This window comes from Mus caroli, unplaced genomic scaffold, assembly GCF_978045245.1.
Source record: "Mus caroli unplaced genomic scaffold, Mus_caroli_1 scaffold_8, whole genome shotgun sequence".
NCBI lineage: Eukaryota > Metazoa > Chordata > Mammalia > Rodentia > Muridae > Mus > Mus caroli.
Window position 1 is genome coordinate 136983703 of NW_028227263.1, and position 14354 is coordinate 136998056.

A 14354-nucleotide genomic window follows, 5' to 3' on the forward strand; every position below is an offset into this window, starting at 1 on the left:
ATGGGACACAATGAAAGCATTTGTAAGAGGGAAACTCACAGTTCTGAGTGCCTCCAAGAAGCAACTAGAGAGAACACACACTAGCAGATTGACAACACATTTAAAAGCTCTAGAAAAAAAGGAAAAAAAATCACCCAAGAGGAGTAGACGGCAGGAAATAATCAAACTCAGGGGTGAAATCAACCAAGTGGAAACAAGAAGAACTATTCAAAGAATTAACCAAATGAGGAGTTGGTTCTTTGAGAAAATGAACAAAATAGATAAACCCTTAGCTAGACTCACTAGAGGGCAGAGGGACAACATCCTAATAAAATCAGAAATGAAATGGGAGACATAAAAACAGATCCTGAAGAAATCCAAAACACCATCATATCCTTCTACAAAAGGCTATACTCAACAAAACTTGAAAACCTGGACGAAATGGACAAATTTCTGGACAGATACCAGGTACAAAAGTTAAATTAGGGTCAAGTTAACAATCTAAACAGTCCTATATCCCCTAAAGAAATAGAAGCAGTCATTAGTAGTCTCCCAGCCAAAAAAAAAAAAAAAAAAAAAAGCCCAGGACCAGAGGGGTTTAGTGCAGAGTTCTACCAGACCTTCAAAGAAGATTTAATTCCGGTTCTGCACAAACTATTCCACAAAATAGAAGTAGAAGGAACTCTACCCAACTCATTCTATGAAGCCACAATTACTCTGATACCTAAACCAGAGAAAGATCCAACAAATATAGAGAACTTCAGACCAATTTCCCTTATGAATATAGAAGCAAAAATACTCAATAAAATTTTCACTAACCAAATCCAAAAACACATTAAAGCAATCAACTATCCTGACCAAGTAGGTTTTATTCCAGGGATGCAGGGATGTTTGAATATATGGAAATCCATCAACGTAATCTATTATATAAACAAACTCAAAGACAAAAAACACATGATCATCTCCTTAGATGCAGAACAAGCATTCGACAAAATCCAACACCCATTCATGATAAAAGTCGTGGAAAGATCAGGAATTCAAGGCCCATACCTAACCATGATAAAAGCAATCTACAGCAAACCAGTAGCCAACATCAAAGTAAATGGTGAGAAGCTTGAAGCAATCCCACTAAAGTCAGGGACTAGACAAGACTGTCCACTCTCCCCATACCTATTCAACATTGAACTAGAAGTCCTAGCCAGAGCAATTCGACAACAAACGGAGATCAAGTGGATACAGATTGGAAGAGATGAAGTCAAAATATCACTTTTTGCAGATGATATGATAGTATATATAAGTGACCCTAAAAATTCCACCAGAGAACTCCTAAACCTGATAAAAAGCTTCGGTGAAGTACCTGGATATAAAATTAACTCAAAAAAGTCAATGGCCTTTCTCTACACAAAGAATAAACAGGCTGAGAAAGAAATTAGGGACACAACACCCTTCTCAATAGTCACAAATAATATAAAATATCTTGGCGTGACTCTAACTAAGGAAGTGAAAGATCTGTATAATAAAAACTTTAAGTCTCTGAAGAAAGAAATTAAAGAATATCTCAGAAGATGAACAGATCTCCCATGCTCATGGATTGGCAGGATCAACATGGTAAAAATGGCTATCTTGCCAAAAGCAATCTACAGATTCAATGCAATTCCCATCAAAATTCCAACTCAATTCTTCAACGAATTAGAAAGAGCAATCTCCAAATTCATGTGGAATAACAAAAAACCTAGGATAGCAAAAACTCTTCTCAAGGATAAAAGAACCTCTGGTGGAATCACCATACCTGACCTAAAGCTTTAACACAGAACAATTGTCATTAAAAAAAATGCATCATACTGGTATAGTGAGAGACAAGTTGACCAATGAAATAGAATTGATGACCCAGAAATGAACCCACACACCTATGGTCACTTGATCTTCGACAAGGGAGCTAAAACCATCCAGTGGAAGAAAGACAGCATTTTCAACAAATGGTGCTGGAACAACTGGTTTTTATCATGTAGAAGAATGTGAATCGATCAATTCCTATCTCCTTATACTAAGGTCAAATCTAAGTGGATTAAGGAGCTTCACATAAAACCAGAGACACTGAAACTTATAGAGGAGAAAGTGGGGAAAAGCCTTGAAGATATGGGCACTAGGGAAAGATTCCTGAATAGAACAGCAATGGCTAGTGCTATAAGATTAAGAATTGACAAATGGGACCTCATGAAACTTCAAAGCTTCTGCAAGGCAAAAGACACTGTCAATAAGACAAAAAGACCACCAACAGATTGGGAAAGGGTCTTTACCTATCCTACATCAGATAGGGGAGTAATATCCAATATATATAAAGAACTTAAGAAGGTGGACTCCAGAAAATCAAATAACCCCATTAAAAAATGGGGCTCAGAACTAAACAAAGAATTCTCACCTGAGAATACCAAATGGCAGAGAAGCACCTGAAAAAATGTTCAACATCCTTAATCATCAGGGAAATGCAAATCAAAACAACCCTGAGATTCCACCTCACACCAGTCAGAATGGCTAGGATAAAAAATTCAGGTGACAGTAGATGCTGGCGAGGATATGGAGAAAGAGGAACACTCCTCCATTGTTGGTGGGATGGCAAGCTTGTACAACCACCCTGGAAATCAGTCTGGCGGTTCCTTAGAAAATTGGACATAGTACTACTGGAGGATCCAGCAATACCTGTCCTGGGCATATATCCAGAAGATGTCCCAACCGATAACGACACATGCTCCACTATGTTCATAGCAACCTGATTTATAATAGCCAGAATCTGGAAATAACCCAGATGCCCCCCAACAGAGGAATGGATACAGAAAATGTGGTACATTTCACAGTTTATGAAATTCCTAGCCAAATGGATGGACCTGGAGGGCATCATCCTGAGCGAGGTAACACAATCACAAAGGAACTCACACAATATGTACTCACTGATAAGTGGATATTAGCCCAAAAGTTAGGATACCCAAGATATAAGGTACAGTTTGCTAAACACATGAAACTCAAGAAGAATGAAGACTGAAGTGTGGACACTATGCCCTTCCTTAGAATTGGGAACAGAACACCCATGGAAGGAGTTACAGAGACAAAATTTGGAGCTGTGACAAAAGGATGGACCATCTAGAGACTGCCATATCCAGGGACCCATCCCATAATCAGCTTCCAAACGCTGACACCATTGCATACACTAGCAAGTTTTTGCTGAAAGGACCCAGATATAGCTGCCTCTTTTGAGACTATGCCGGGGCCTGGCAAACACAGAAGTGGATGCTCACAGTCAGCTAGTGGATGAATCACAGGGCCCCCAATGGAGGAGCTGGAGAAAGTACCCAAGGAGCTGAAGGGATTGCAACCCTATGGGTGGAACAACATTATGAACTAACCAGTACCCTGGAGCTCTTGACTCTAGCTGCATATGTATCAAACGATGGCATAGTAGGCCATATCTGGAAAGAAAGGCCCATTGAACATGCAAACTTTATATGCCCCAGTACAGGGGAACGCCAGGGCCAAAAAACTGGGAATGGGTGTGTAGGGAAGTGGGGGGAGGGTATGGGGGACTTTTGGGATAACATTGGAAATATAAGTGATGAAAAGATGTAATAAAATATATTTTAAAAAATCTTTTCCCAATCTGTTGGTTGCCATTATCTATTAAGAGTAACCTGTACCTTACCGAAGCTTTGCAATTTTATGCGGTTTCATTTGACATTTATTAATCATAGAGCAAAAGCCTTTGATGTTCTTTTTAGGAGCTTTTCCCCTGTGCCCATGTATTCGAGGCTTTTCCCCACTTCCTCTTCTATTATTTTCAGTGTATCTGGTTTTATGTGTAGGTTGTTGTTCCACTCTGACTTGAGCATTGTATAAGGAGATAAGAATGGATCAATTCATATTTTTCTACATGCTAACCACCAGTTGATCCATCACCATTGATTTAAAAATGTTGTCTTATTTCCACTGTATGGTTTTACTTCATTGTCAAAGATCAAGTGACCTTTGTGAGTTCGTTTCTGCATTTTCAGTTCCTTTCCATTGATCGACCTCTATGTTGCTATACCAGTACCATGCAGTTTTTATAACAATTGCTCTCTAGTACAGGTTGAGGTCAGGGATGATTATTCCCCCAGTAGTTCTTTTACTGTTGAGAATATTTTTTCGAAATCCTGGGTTTCTTATTTATTCCAAATGATTTTGCAAATTGCTTTTTCTAACTCTATGAAGAATTTTGTTAGGATTTAGGTGGGGATTGCACTGAAACTGTAGATTGCTTTTGGCAAGATGGCCATTTTTACTTTATTAGTCCTGCCAATTCATGAGCATGTGAGATCTTTCCAACTCCTGAGATCTTCTTTCATTTCTTTCTTCAGAGAGTGGAAGTTCTTGTCATACATATCTTTCATTTCCTTGGTTAGAGTCACAACAAGTTAGTTTATATTATTTGCGACTATTGTGAAGAGTGTCATTTTACTAATTTCTTTCTTACCCTGTTTATCCTTTGAGTAGAGGAAGTCTACTGATTTGTTTGAGTTAATTCCAGCCACATTGTTGAAGTTGTTTTTCAGGTTTAGGAATTCTCTGGTGGGATTTTGGGGTCACTTAATTATACTATCATATCATCCCCATATACTGATATTTAGACTTCTTCCTCTCCAATTTTGTCCCTTTCACCTCCTTTTGATATCTAATTGCTCTGGCTAGGATTTCTAGTACTATATTGAATAGGTAGGGAAAGAGTAGGCTGCCTCATCTAGTTTCTGATTTTATTGGGGTTGTTCCAACTTTCCATTTAGTTTGATGTTGTCTTCTGGTTTGCTATATATTGCTTTTACTATGTTTACATATGGGTCTTGTTCTCCTGTTCTTTCCAAGACTTTTAGCATGAAGGGATGTTGTAATTTGTCAAATGCTTTCTCAGCATTGAATGAGATGATCATGTGATTTTTTTTTCTTTGCTTTTATTTATATAGTGGGTTACTTTGATTTCCTTTATATTGAACCATTCCTTCATTCCTGGGAAAAGCCTACCTCATCATGATGGTTGATTGTTTTGTTATATTCTTACACTCTGTAAGAATTTTATTGAGTATATTTGCATAAATATTCATAAGCGAAATTGGTCTGAAGTTATCTTCCTTTGTTACATCTTAGTAAGTTTTAGGTATAAGTGTAATTGTTGCTTCATGGAATGAATTGAGTAGTGTCCTTCTGTTTCTATTTTGTGAAATAGTTAGAACAAAATTGGTATTAGCTCTTCTTAGAAAGTCATATAGAATTCTGCACTATACCCATTTGTAACTGGGCTCTTTTCGGTTTGTTATAATATTAATAATTGCTTCTTTTTCTTTAGAAGTTATGGGAATGTTTAGATGGTTTGTGTGATACTTACTTAAATTTGGTACCTGGTATATTCCTAGAAAATTGTCCATTTTATCCAGATTTTCAAGTTTTGATGAGTATAGGTGTTTGTAGTAGGATCTGGTAATTTTTAGGATTTCCATGGCTTCTGTTGTTATGTCTCCCCTTTCAGTTCTTATTTTATTAATTTGGATATTGTCTCCATGTCCTCTAATCACTCTGGCTAACGGTTTATCTATCTTGTTGATTTTTCTCAATGAACCAGCTATTGGATTTATTGATTCTTTGTACAGTTCTCGTGTGATGTGGTACCCAGGACTTGCTATAATGCGAGAACTGGGTTCTGATGATGACAATTAACCTTGGTTTCTGTTGCTTATGTTCTTGATCTTGCCTCTCTCCCTCTGGGTATCTCTAGTGCTACATGTACTCACTGTCATTGACTGGAGCTTGTCTGTCTTGTTTTCCTTTTTGTTTCAGAGCTCCTTAGAGTCCAGATGCCTCTGTGATCCATTGATCCTGAAATTCTGCATGTAAGAGTGCCTGGGAGTCAAGCTGCCTCTAGGATGCTGAAATCCTGGCATGATCAAACTCCTAAGAACCTGTGATCCTATGATCATGGGTGTGTTAGAACACCTGGGAATCCAGCTTCCTCTGGGTGTTGGGTGGTTGGGTGCAGAGATATCATCAGGATCTACTCAGGGCACTGACTAAGACAGGAAGGCACCAGATTCTTTTGATCCCCCAGAGTGACATGTCTTTAATACAAGCACTCAGAACCCAGAATATGGGTAGGTCTATGAGTTCTAGGACAACTTGAGATACATAGAGAAACAAGCTAGCCAAACCAACATAGTAAGACTGTATATATATAACTTTGATACAGGGTGAGAAAAATGACTTATCTCACTGGATAACAGCACTTACTCTTATTGCAGATAACTTTGTTTCAATTCCCAGCATTCACTTAAAGTATACAATGATCTGCATCTCCTAGACCCTGATGACTTTGAACTCACTGACTAGAGCTGCCTCTTCCTCCTGAGTGTTGGTATTGAAGCCCGCACCATTATTCCTGAGCCAAAATAGTTACTAAAATTGTTAAAGTGAATACCTCATGACTTCGTAAATGTGAGGACGTGACAAACTGGTATCTGATATGCTGCAGGAGTAACTCTGAAACACACAGCCTTTTAGAACAAAATCTAGTAACTTCTTAAAAATGTAAAACATGGACTCTAGAACGGGTTCAGAGTGTAAGTCCATATTCTGCTATGGTAGAGGACCAGGGTTCCATTTCCAGCAACAGACTGCATCATACACATATGTAACTCCTTTTCCAGGAACACAATGCATTTCAGGGAGCCTCAAGGGATTAGTTATGCACTTAATATTCATATATATGTGCAGTTGAAATACTGACACATGAAGCAAACAACAAACACCTAAAACATATGGGTTGCAATCCTATGTAAGAGCATTAGGTGCTACACAGAGCTGGTCCCCAACAAAAGTAGTGACACGATAGTCATGAAGACTTTACAGTAAATGATCATTTATACCATGTACTGCAATATTCAGTGAGGGGAAAAAAAGGGCAAACAATAGAACAAACAACTATATATATATATATATATATATATATATATATATATATATATATATATATACACATATATGTCTTATTTAAACTGAGGTCACTCTCTTCCTCCCCCCATTCAAAGTCAGTAACATGGAGACTCCAATCCACATGAATACAGCCAAGAACAGAGCTTCGTCTTGCTAAGTACCAGGAACGCATTAACTTTTTAGGAATAAGATGGCAATAATCCTCATCTTGATTCTATGTTCTTCTTTGATGAGTAATTTTCAATGACTGGCTTCCTCACAAAAGCCACTCTCAGAACTTCTTTGCTCAAAGTCACATTCACTCCTACGGTTCAACAAGCTTGATTAATGGCTGAAGCTTTCTCTACATTCTCTGCATTCTCTGCATTCACAAACCTATCTGGGTTGTGTCTGTGTTGTTAATAAGAACAAAATTTGTTCAAAGTCTTCCCAAGATTCAGCGGGTTCATGATGCATTTCTGCTCTGTGGTTTCTACAGTTAAATATGATGGAAGTGTGGGTGAATGCTCTGCTCATCTGAAGCACTCTTGACATTTGTCCAGTGAAAACCCTTTTGTCTATATAGGGTAGATGATGGAAATGATTTCCCATGTTCATTGCACTCAATACATATACTCTATTTAGTTGTGTGCCAGTCCTGCAACAAAACACTTTGGCACATTCTTTGCACTCCTGATGCTTTGCTACATAAAACCTCTGATGTAAATGATTCTGCATCCCACACACACTACACATAAAATCCTATCCTCTAGTATAAAGTTGTTGGTCATTGATGGGGTGACTTTTGTTTTTTAACACTTACAGATTCATGCCATTAAAATTTCCTTTCCTCTATATGAGCTTGGACATGATAAACAAGCCTCCAATTTTCCTTATATGATTTATGCCTTTGACATCATGTCTTAGTTAGGTTTTCCATTGCTTTGAAAAGAACTTTGAAAACTTTGAAAAGGTAACTCTTATAAAGGACAACATTTAATTGGGTCTGGCTTACAATTTCTGCAGGTCACTCCATTGTCATCTTGGCAGGAACCATGGCTGCATGTAGAGAGACATGGTTTGGATGAGCAGAGCTTTTATATCCTGATCTAAAGGCAGCCAGGAAGAGACTGTCCCACACTGGGAGGAGCTTGAGCACTGAACCTCAAAGCCCATCTCTACTGAGACACACTTTCTCCAACAATGCCACATCTATTCTAAGAATGTCACATCACGTAATAATGTCACTCCCTATGGGCCGAGCATTCAAACACATTAATCTATGCGGCCAAACCTATTCAAACCACTACAGTATACTTCTACTGGTTTTCTCTAGTATGAACCCAATAATGATATAAAAGGCTGGATCTGTTCATGTATGACTTTCCACACTTAGTGCATGTAAAAGATGTCTCTCCTGTATGAACTCACTGAAGAGCAACATGGAAGCAGTTGTGTTTGAAGGTTTTGCCACACTCGCGGCACCTGAAAGGCTTGTCTCTGGTGCAAATTCTGAAATGCTTAACAAGAAAGGCTTTTTGGCTGAAGGACTTGCCACACTTGCTGCACTGAAAATGCCTTTCTTGTGTGTGCACACGTGCATGATATATGAGGCTGGATTTCTTCTTAAATGCTTTGCCACATTCACTGCAACTGTAAGGCTTCTCTGCAGCATGTACTTGAAAGTGACGTGTAAGGCTGGATCTGGTCATATATGATTGCCCACATACTGTGCAGGTAAAAGTTGTCTCTCCTGTGTGAACTCGCCGGTGAGATTCGAGGGAGATATTATGCTTGAAGGCTTTGCCACACCCACCACACCTGAATGGCTTCTCTCTGGTGTGAATTCTGAAATGCTTAACAAGAAAGGCTTTTTGGGTGAAGGACATCCCACACTCACTGCACTGAAAAGGCTTTTCTCCAGTGTGTATCATCTGGTGTTGATCAAGGTGGAAAATGCTAATAAAAGTTTTGCAACAGTCGCTGTATATGCAGTTCTTCTCACTCTGAATAGCCTCTCCACTATCAGTGTTCATGGGTGCTTTCCCAGCATTGCAAGTCACTTGATGCCTTAGAAGACCCGAGGAGGTCTGGAGGATCATCACATTGTTCATGTTTAGCAGGGGTATCTCAGCACTGCACAGCATGTGCTGTTGCAGTGTGGATGAATTGGCACCTTCTGCAGACAGACTCTGCTCAAAGGGTGACATTTCACTCTCCAGCCTCATTTATCTTGAACAGCTGTATTTCACAGGGTTGCAAGGCAACAGGCAAAATATTCAAGACTGACACTCAAGGGACAGTTCTGTTTCAGAATTAATAACTTCAATCATCAAAAACCACCACATTCTATGTATCTATAACATACCTGAAATCAGGAATCTTAATGCAGTCACAGAGGGCTCTCCCCAAGACTGCAGCTGAGTCATGCCATGGATCACAGAAGGTATAAGTCTGAAAGGACAATGATACAAAAAAAATGACACTTCTGTACTAAGTGATGTAACCCATACAGTAGACAAGAATAAAGCCTAGTGAGAGTAATCCTGTTCAGGGTGTCTTACAAAAAAAATAAATAAATAAATAAAATAAGATAAAATAAAGTAAAATAAAATAAAACAAAACAAATAAAATAAGCTTACAAGTGCCACAATTCCTGTTATATTCAAACATAGGGCATGTCACCAGAAGTACTTGAGACACAAAGATCCCAAATATTTACAGTGTCATTAAGTCACAAGGAAGCCATCAGTGTTAAAACTCCTGACCCCAGGCCGGGTGTGTTTGTGCAATCCATTAATTGCAACACTCAAAACAAAGAGCAAGGAGACTTTGGCAAGTCAGTGGACAGCCAGGTCTACATAGTGCATCTAGCACAGCTAGAATTCTAAAGATAGACCGATGTCTCAAACTACACCCTAATAAAATCTTTACCCCAAAGTGATTCCTGTGTGCCGTTGCTGCAATTGAGAGAAACAGAGCTGTTGTGAAACTTGACTTGGTTTTTAACCTGTATTTTATACTCCAAGACTGTGGGGGAAAGACTTGGTGTTCATAGGCCAGCTTTGAGAATAATACAGATCTCTCTAAAAAAACAAACAAACAAAAAACAAACAAACAAACAAACACGAACCAAAAACAAAGGAAAGCCTAGACATGTTGTGAAATGATGGTAGGGTATTACCCAGCAAAGACATGAGTGTGAAGATCTCCATCATCACAGTCTGGTGCAGGATCCTTTGAGAGTCATCAAGCAGTGTCCATTCCTCCCAGGAGAAGTACACAGATACATCCTCAAAGGATAAATAATCCTGAACAGTGGAGAAAGTTGAATTTATATGAATCCTCCTTGTAAGGGATTCCTGGTACCCTTAAGTCATTTCTACTTAGCTTTCTACCTCAGAGGATACAAGGCTGTGAACCTATTCTATTGATAACCAGTCTATCCACAAGGTCCCACCAACTACTGTGTTCATCACTCAGCAACAACAGTCAAGTTGACATAGGGGCTTAATTTCTTTTCTATTACTGTGAAGAGACACCATGACCAAGACAACTGATAATAACAAGGAGTTTATCGGGGCTTACACCTCAGAATAAAAATCTGTAACCTCCATGTCAGGGAGGATGGATACAGGCACACACAGCACTGGAACAGTTGTTGAGAGCTTACATCCTGATCCATAGTACAGTACCAGGCAGAGAGAGTTAACTGGGAATGGGAAAAGCTTTTGAGACCTACAAGCCCACCCCCAGTGACACACCTCCTCCAACAAGGCTATACATCATTATTATCTCCAAAGTGTTGCACCAATAAGGAACAAGTATGCAAGTCTATGAATATCTGGAGGGTGAGTTCATTGAAACCATCACAGCTGGAGTCAATCCAAGCTAGAAGAATGTCCCTCCTTTCATTCAGAGAATTCACATGGACGCCTCCCAATCAGACACTAACACGGATTCCTCCCAATCATCTGTTTCACACAGACTACATTAGGGTCACAGTTGTCCACTCTGTCCCTGACACAAAGGCCAGGAAGCCATGTGTACATGACCTCAGGACACACACATCAGTCCTCACACTGTTCTTCCATTCAATCTCAGTATGCAGACTCAACCCTCAGCTGTTGTGCTACCACAATTTCTACTTTCCACTACAGCCAGCCAAACTCATGCATTCCTGAGCATTTCTAATCATTCCCAACCAATCTCACTTCCAGGCCTGGTCTAATGTCATCACTGGAGCTTTAAGACCTTCAAATCTTTAGGCAATTGTTACCATAAAGGGAAACCTGTTCATGTAATCCCTGCTGTGGATTTGGGGATTTTTCATTCTGAGCATGTGCCAGGGAAATCAAATGGAAAGGCAGAGAGAATTCCAGCACAGAGTCCCAGGACACTATAGTCCAAGAGATCACTTATGTGTTAATTGGTTAGTGTGATTCCTGGGCTCCCTCCATTTACCTCTTCCTGGATGGCAGGGTTTAACTGAATACTGGGAAACCTGTAGAAAAACAAGGTTGTGAGTAATAAGCAAGAGTGTGAGTATCCCAAAGGTTCACCCAAGTCCTCTCTCATACATGCAGTCAGGTACCCACTGGGCTCCATCCTTGGAGTCTCTTACTGGGTGACCTTGGACAAAGAATCAATCTCTTCTGTTTGTTACCTGAGGATAAAATATACTGTTTAGTTTGTTTTTTTGTTTGTTTGTTTTTGTTTTTTTGAGACTGGGCTTCTCTGTGTCTCCCTGGCTATCCTGGAATTCACTTTGTAGACCAGGCTGGCCTCAAACTCAGAAATCTGCCTGCCTCTGTCTCCTGAGTCCTGGGATTAAAGGCGTGTGCCAACATACCTGGCTAAAATTTACTCTTTTTTTTGAGGTGAAGAGACACCATTGCCAAGGCAATTCTTAAAATATAAAAGAAAACATTTAACTGGTGCTAGCTAACAGTTTCAGAGTGTTCGTCCATGATGAGCATGGTGGTAATAAGAGAGGCATGGGACCAGAGCGATACCTGAAGACTTTATATTCTGATCTACCAACAGCAGGCACACACACACACACACACACACACATACACACACACACACACACACACACACACACACACACACACACACACACTCACACTGGATTACGTGTGGGATTCTGAAACCTCAAAGTTCACTCCCAGTCACATCCTTCCTCCAACAATACCTTACCTCTTAATCTTTCTGATTCTTCTCAAACAGTTCCACACCCTGGGGACTGAGCATTCAATTATATAAGCCTATGGAAACTGTTCTCATTAAAACTAACATACATTCCTATTCCAAAAAGAGACTCATAGGGATCAAGAGATCACCCTCTTTTGGTGTGTCTGAAGATAGCAACCATGTACTTATATACATAAAATATATATTTAAAAAAACAAACAAAAGAGAATCACAGTCTCAACCTCAGTCCTATGTGTCAAGTATTTGGTACAGGCTCTTCCTGAGTACATGACTAATGCTTCTTTAACAAATTTCACAAATGGGTACATATGATTTCAAAATGTAGTTTTATCTACCCACATTGAATTATGACTTTGGAATTAATTAGCCTTTACACAACATGTGCTAGGCAGAATCAAGCAGACTTTTGTGCATCTGAGTCCAACCTGATGTACATAGGACAGCTACAGTCATGGGGAGTGTCAATGGGGAGAAGGAGGATAGCTAGTAACAAGGCAGACTTTACTCAAATACTGAATGCAATCACAGAATTTTAAAACCTTTCAGTAATACTTAAAAATTAGTAATATTATTAATTATAATTACTAATAAAATTTAGTAATATTATTTAAAAAATAAAATTTATTTTTAATTAAAAATTTCTTCACAGCTAAGCTTAGCATAGCAGCATGTCCTGATGGCTGAGTTTTAAAAATTCATTAGAAATATAAGACAGGTTGGCTCCAATTAGGGCACTTCCACCATGAACCAGCGTTCAGTTGGCAGCCCTTAACCAAAGGAGACCCTAACCCACAAGAAAGGAAATCTCTATGAATTTGAGGCTAGTGTGATGAAAACAGTGAATTTGAGCCAAGATTAAAAATAAATAAATTAAGTAAAAATATAACAAAGGGTGTTTTTTCTTATCAATTGTGAGTTAGAGATAGAAGGATCCCTTTGAGTTTGAAGATAGTGTGGTACGTAGTGAGACAGGACAGCCATGACTACAGAGAGAGAGAGAGACAGTCTGAGGTAGAGGGAGGTGGAGGGGGATGGGAGAGGAAGAGGATCAAAGGGAGAGGTATGAAGAAGTGAATGAAGGTATGAGCTCAAAAGGCCCCCTGTCGGGGGGCAGCAGAGCAGGAAAGGACAGGGTGGTGGGAGAGGGGCATACTGAGATAATAAAATATCTCCATCAAAGATCTGGACATTACCATCACCCACCCTACAACTCCCCCATGCCTGCTGCAGCTTGCATTCTAACTCGAAAATTAGTGTGCAGGATTTACCCAACAATTCACAGGTCTCTGCCTACACCTAAATTATCCCTACCCCACCTTTGAAAAACTGACTAGATAGAATCTCTCACCTGTTCAAATCTTCTTGGCCACCAGAGTCTCTGTATACAAAAGTCAGGTCCTTAGGTGCATTGAGCCCTTTTCCTCATCTAATGCCAGTATAGGTCACCCCAGGACTCTGTCTTCAAGCACAGGCCTGCCCACAAGCCTTAGGGGGTACAGTCCACTAGACCCTGTGAGTCAGAGGGGATGATTCTAGTGATTGAGCACACAGATATAAAAAAAAAAATATTTTTTTCCACAGGTGTACTACAGTCAGGGACATGGAAGTTTTTCCTGTTGGCTCCTGACCCTGAACTCATGGAGGTGGGCGATCAGTAGGCACTCACCTGGGGCAGGGTTCCACAAGCAGCCTCCTCAATCACCACCGGGCTACACTTGCCTGCCAGTCCCTTGAGCACTGTCATTCCCCATCGAAGCCTGGGTCAGATCACAAGGGTTGTAGAAAACCTCAGCTCCACCTCCATGATGGAGGAAATACGCTTCAACTCTCCCATTTTCCTGCCATGACCAATACTGATAAAACTAGTTTTCTGTGACTGACAGATCCAAAAAGTTTCAAAGAACCTCCTGCACAAAAAGCTGAAAGTCCCATCATTTTGTCTTCACCAAAATGCCTATTTTCTCTGGCTATTCTCAGTGCAATGTCTTCTGTACAATGTAGTTGAGACATGATCAAGTGCCAGGAAGTAGACACACCTCCCCAGATGGAGCTGTACACTCAATCTGTTAGGGAGATTGTTGTGATTATAGATGTGCCAATATTTCCTTTAGCTACAAAGGCCGGGCTTGCTGAAACACTCCTAAATTACAAAACTGCTGGCAGAGGTAAGTTGATGT

At 39.8% G+C, this 14354-nt stretch overlaps 1 pseudogene; it reads right to left on the reverse strand.

The window, feature by feature from the left end:
- Positions 1 to 8279: 8279 nt before the first annotated feature.
- Positions 8280 to 14354, reverse strand: part of LOC147003683 (uncharacterized) — a 90924-nt pseudogene continuing 84849 nt past the window's right edge.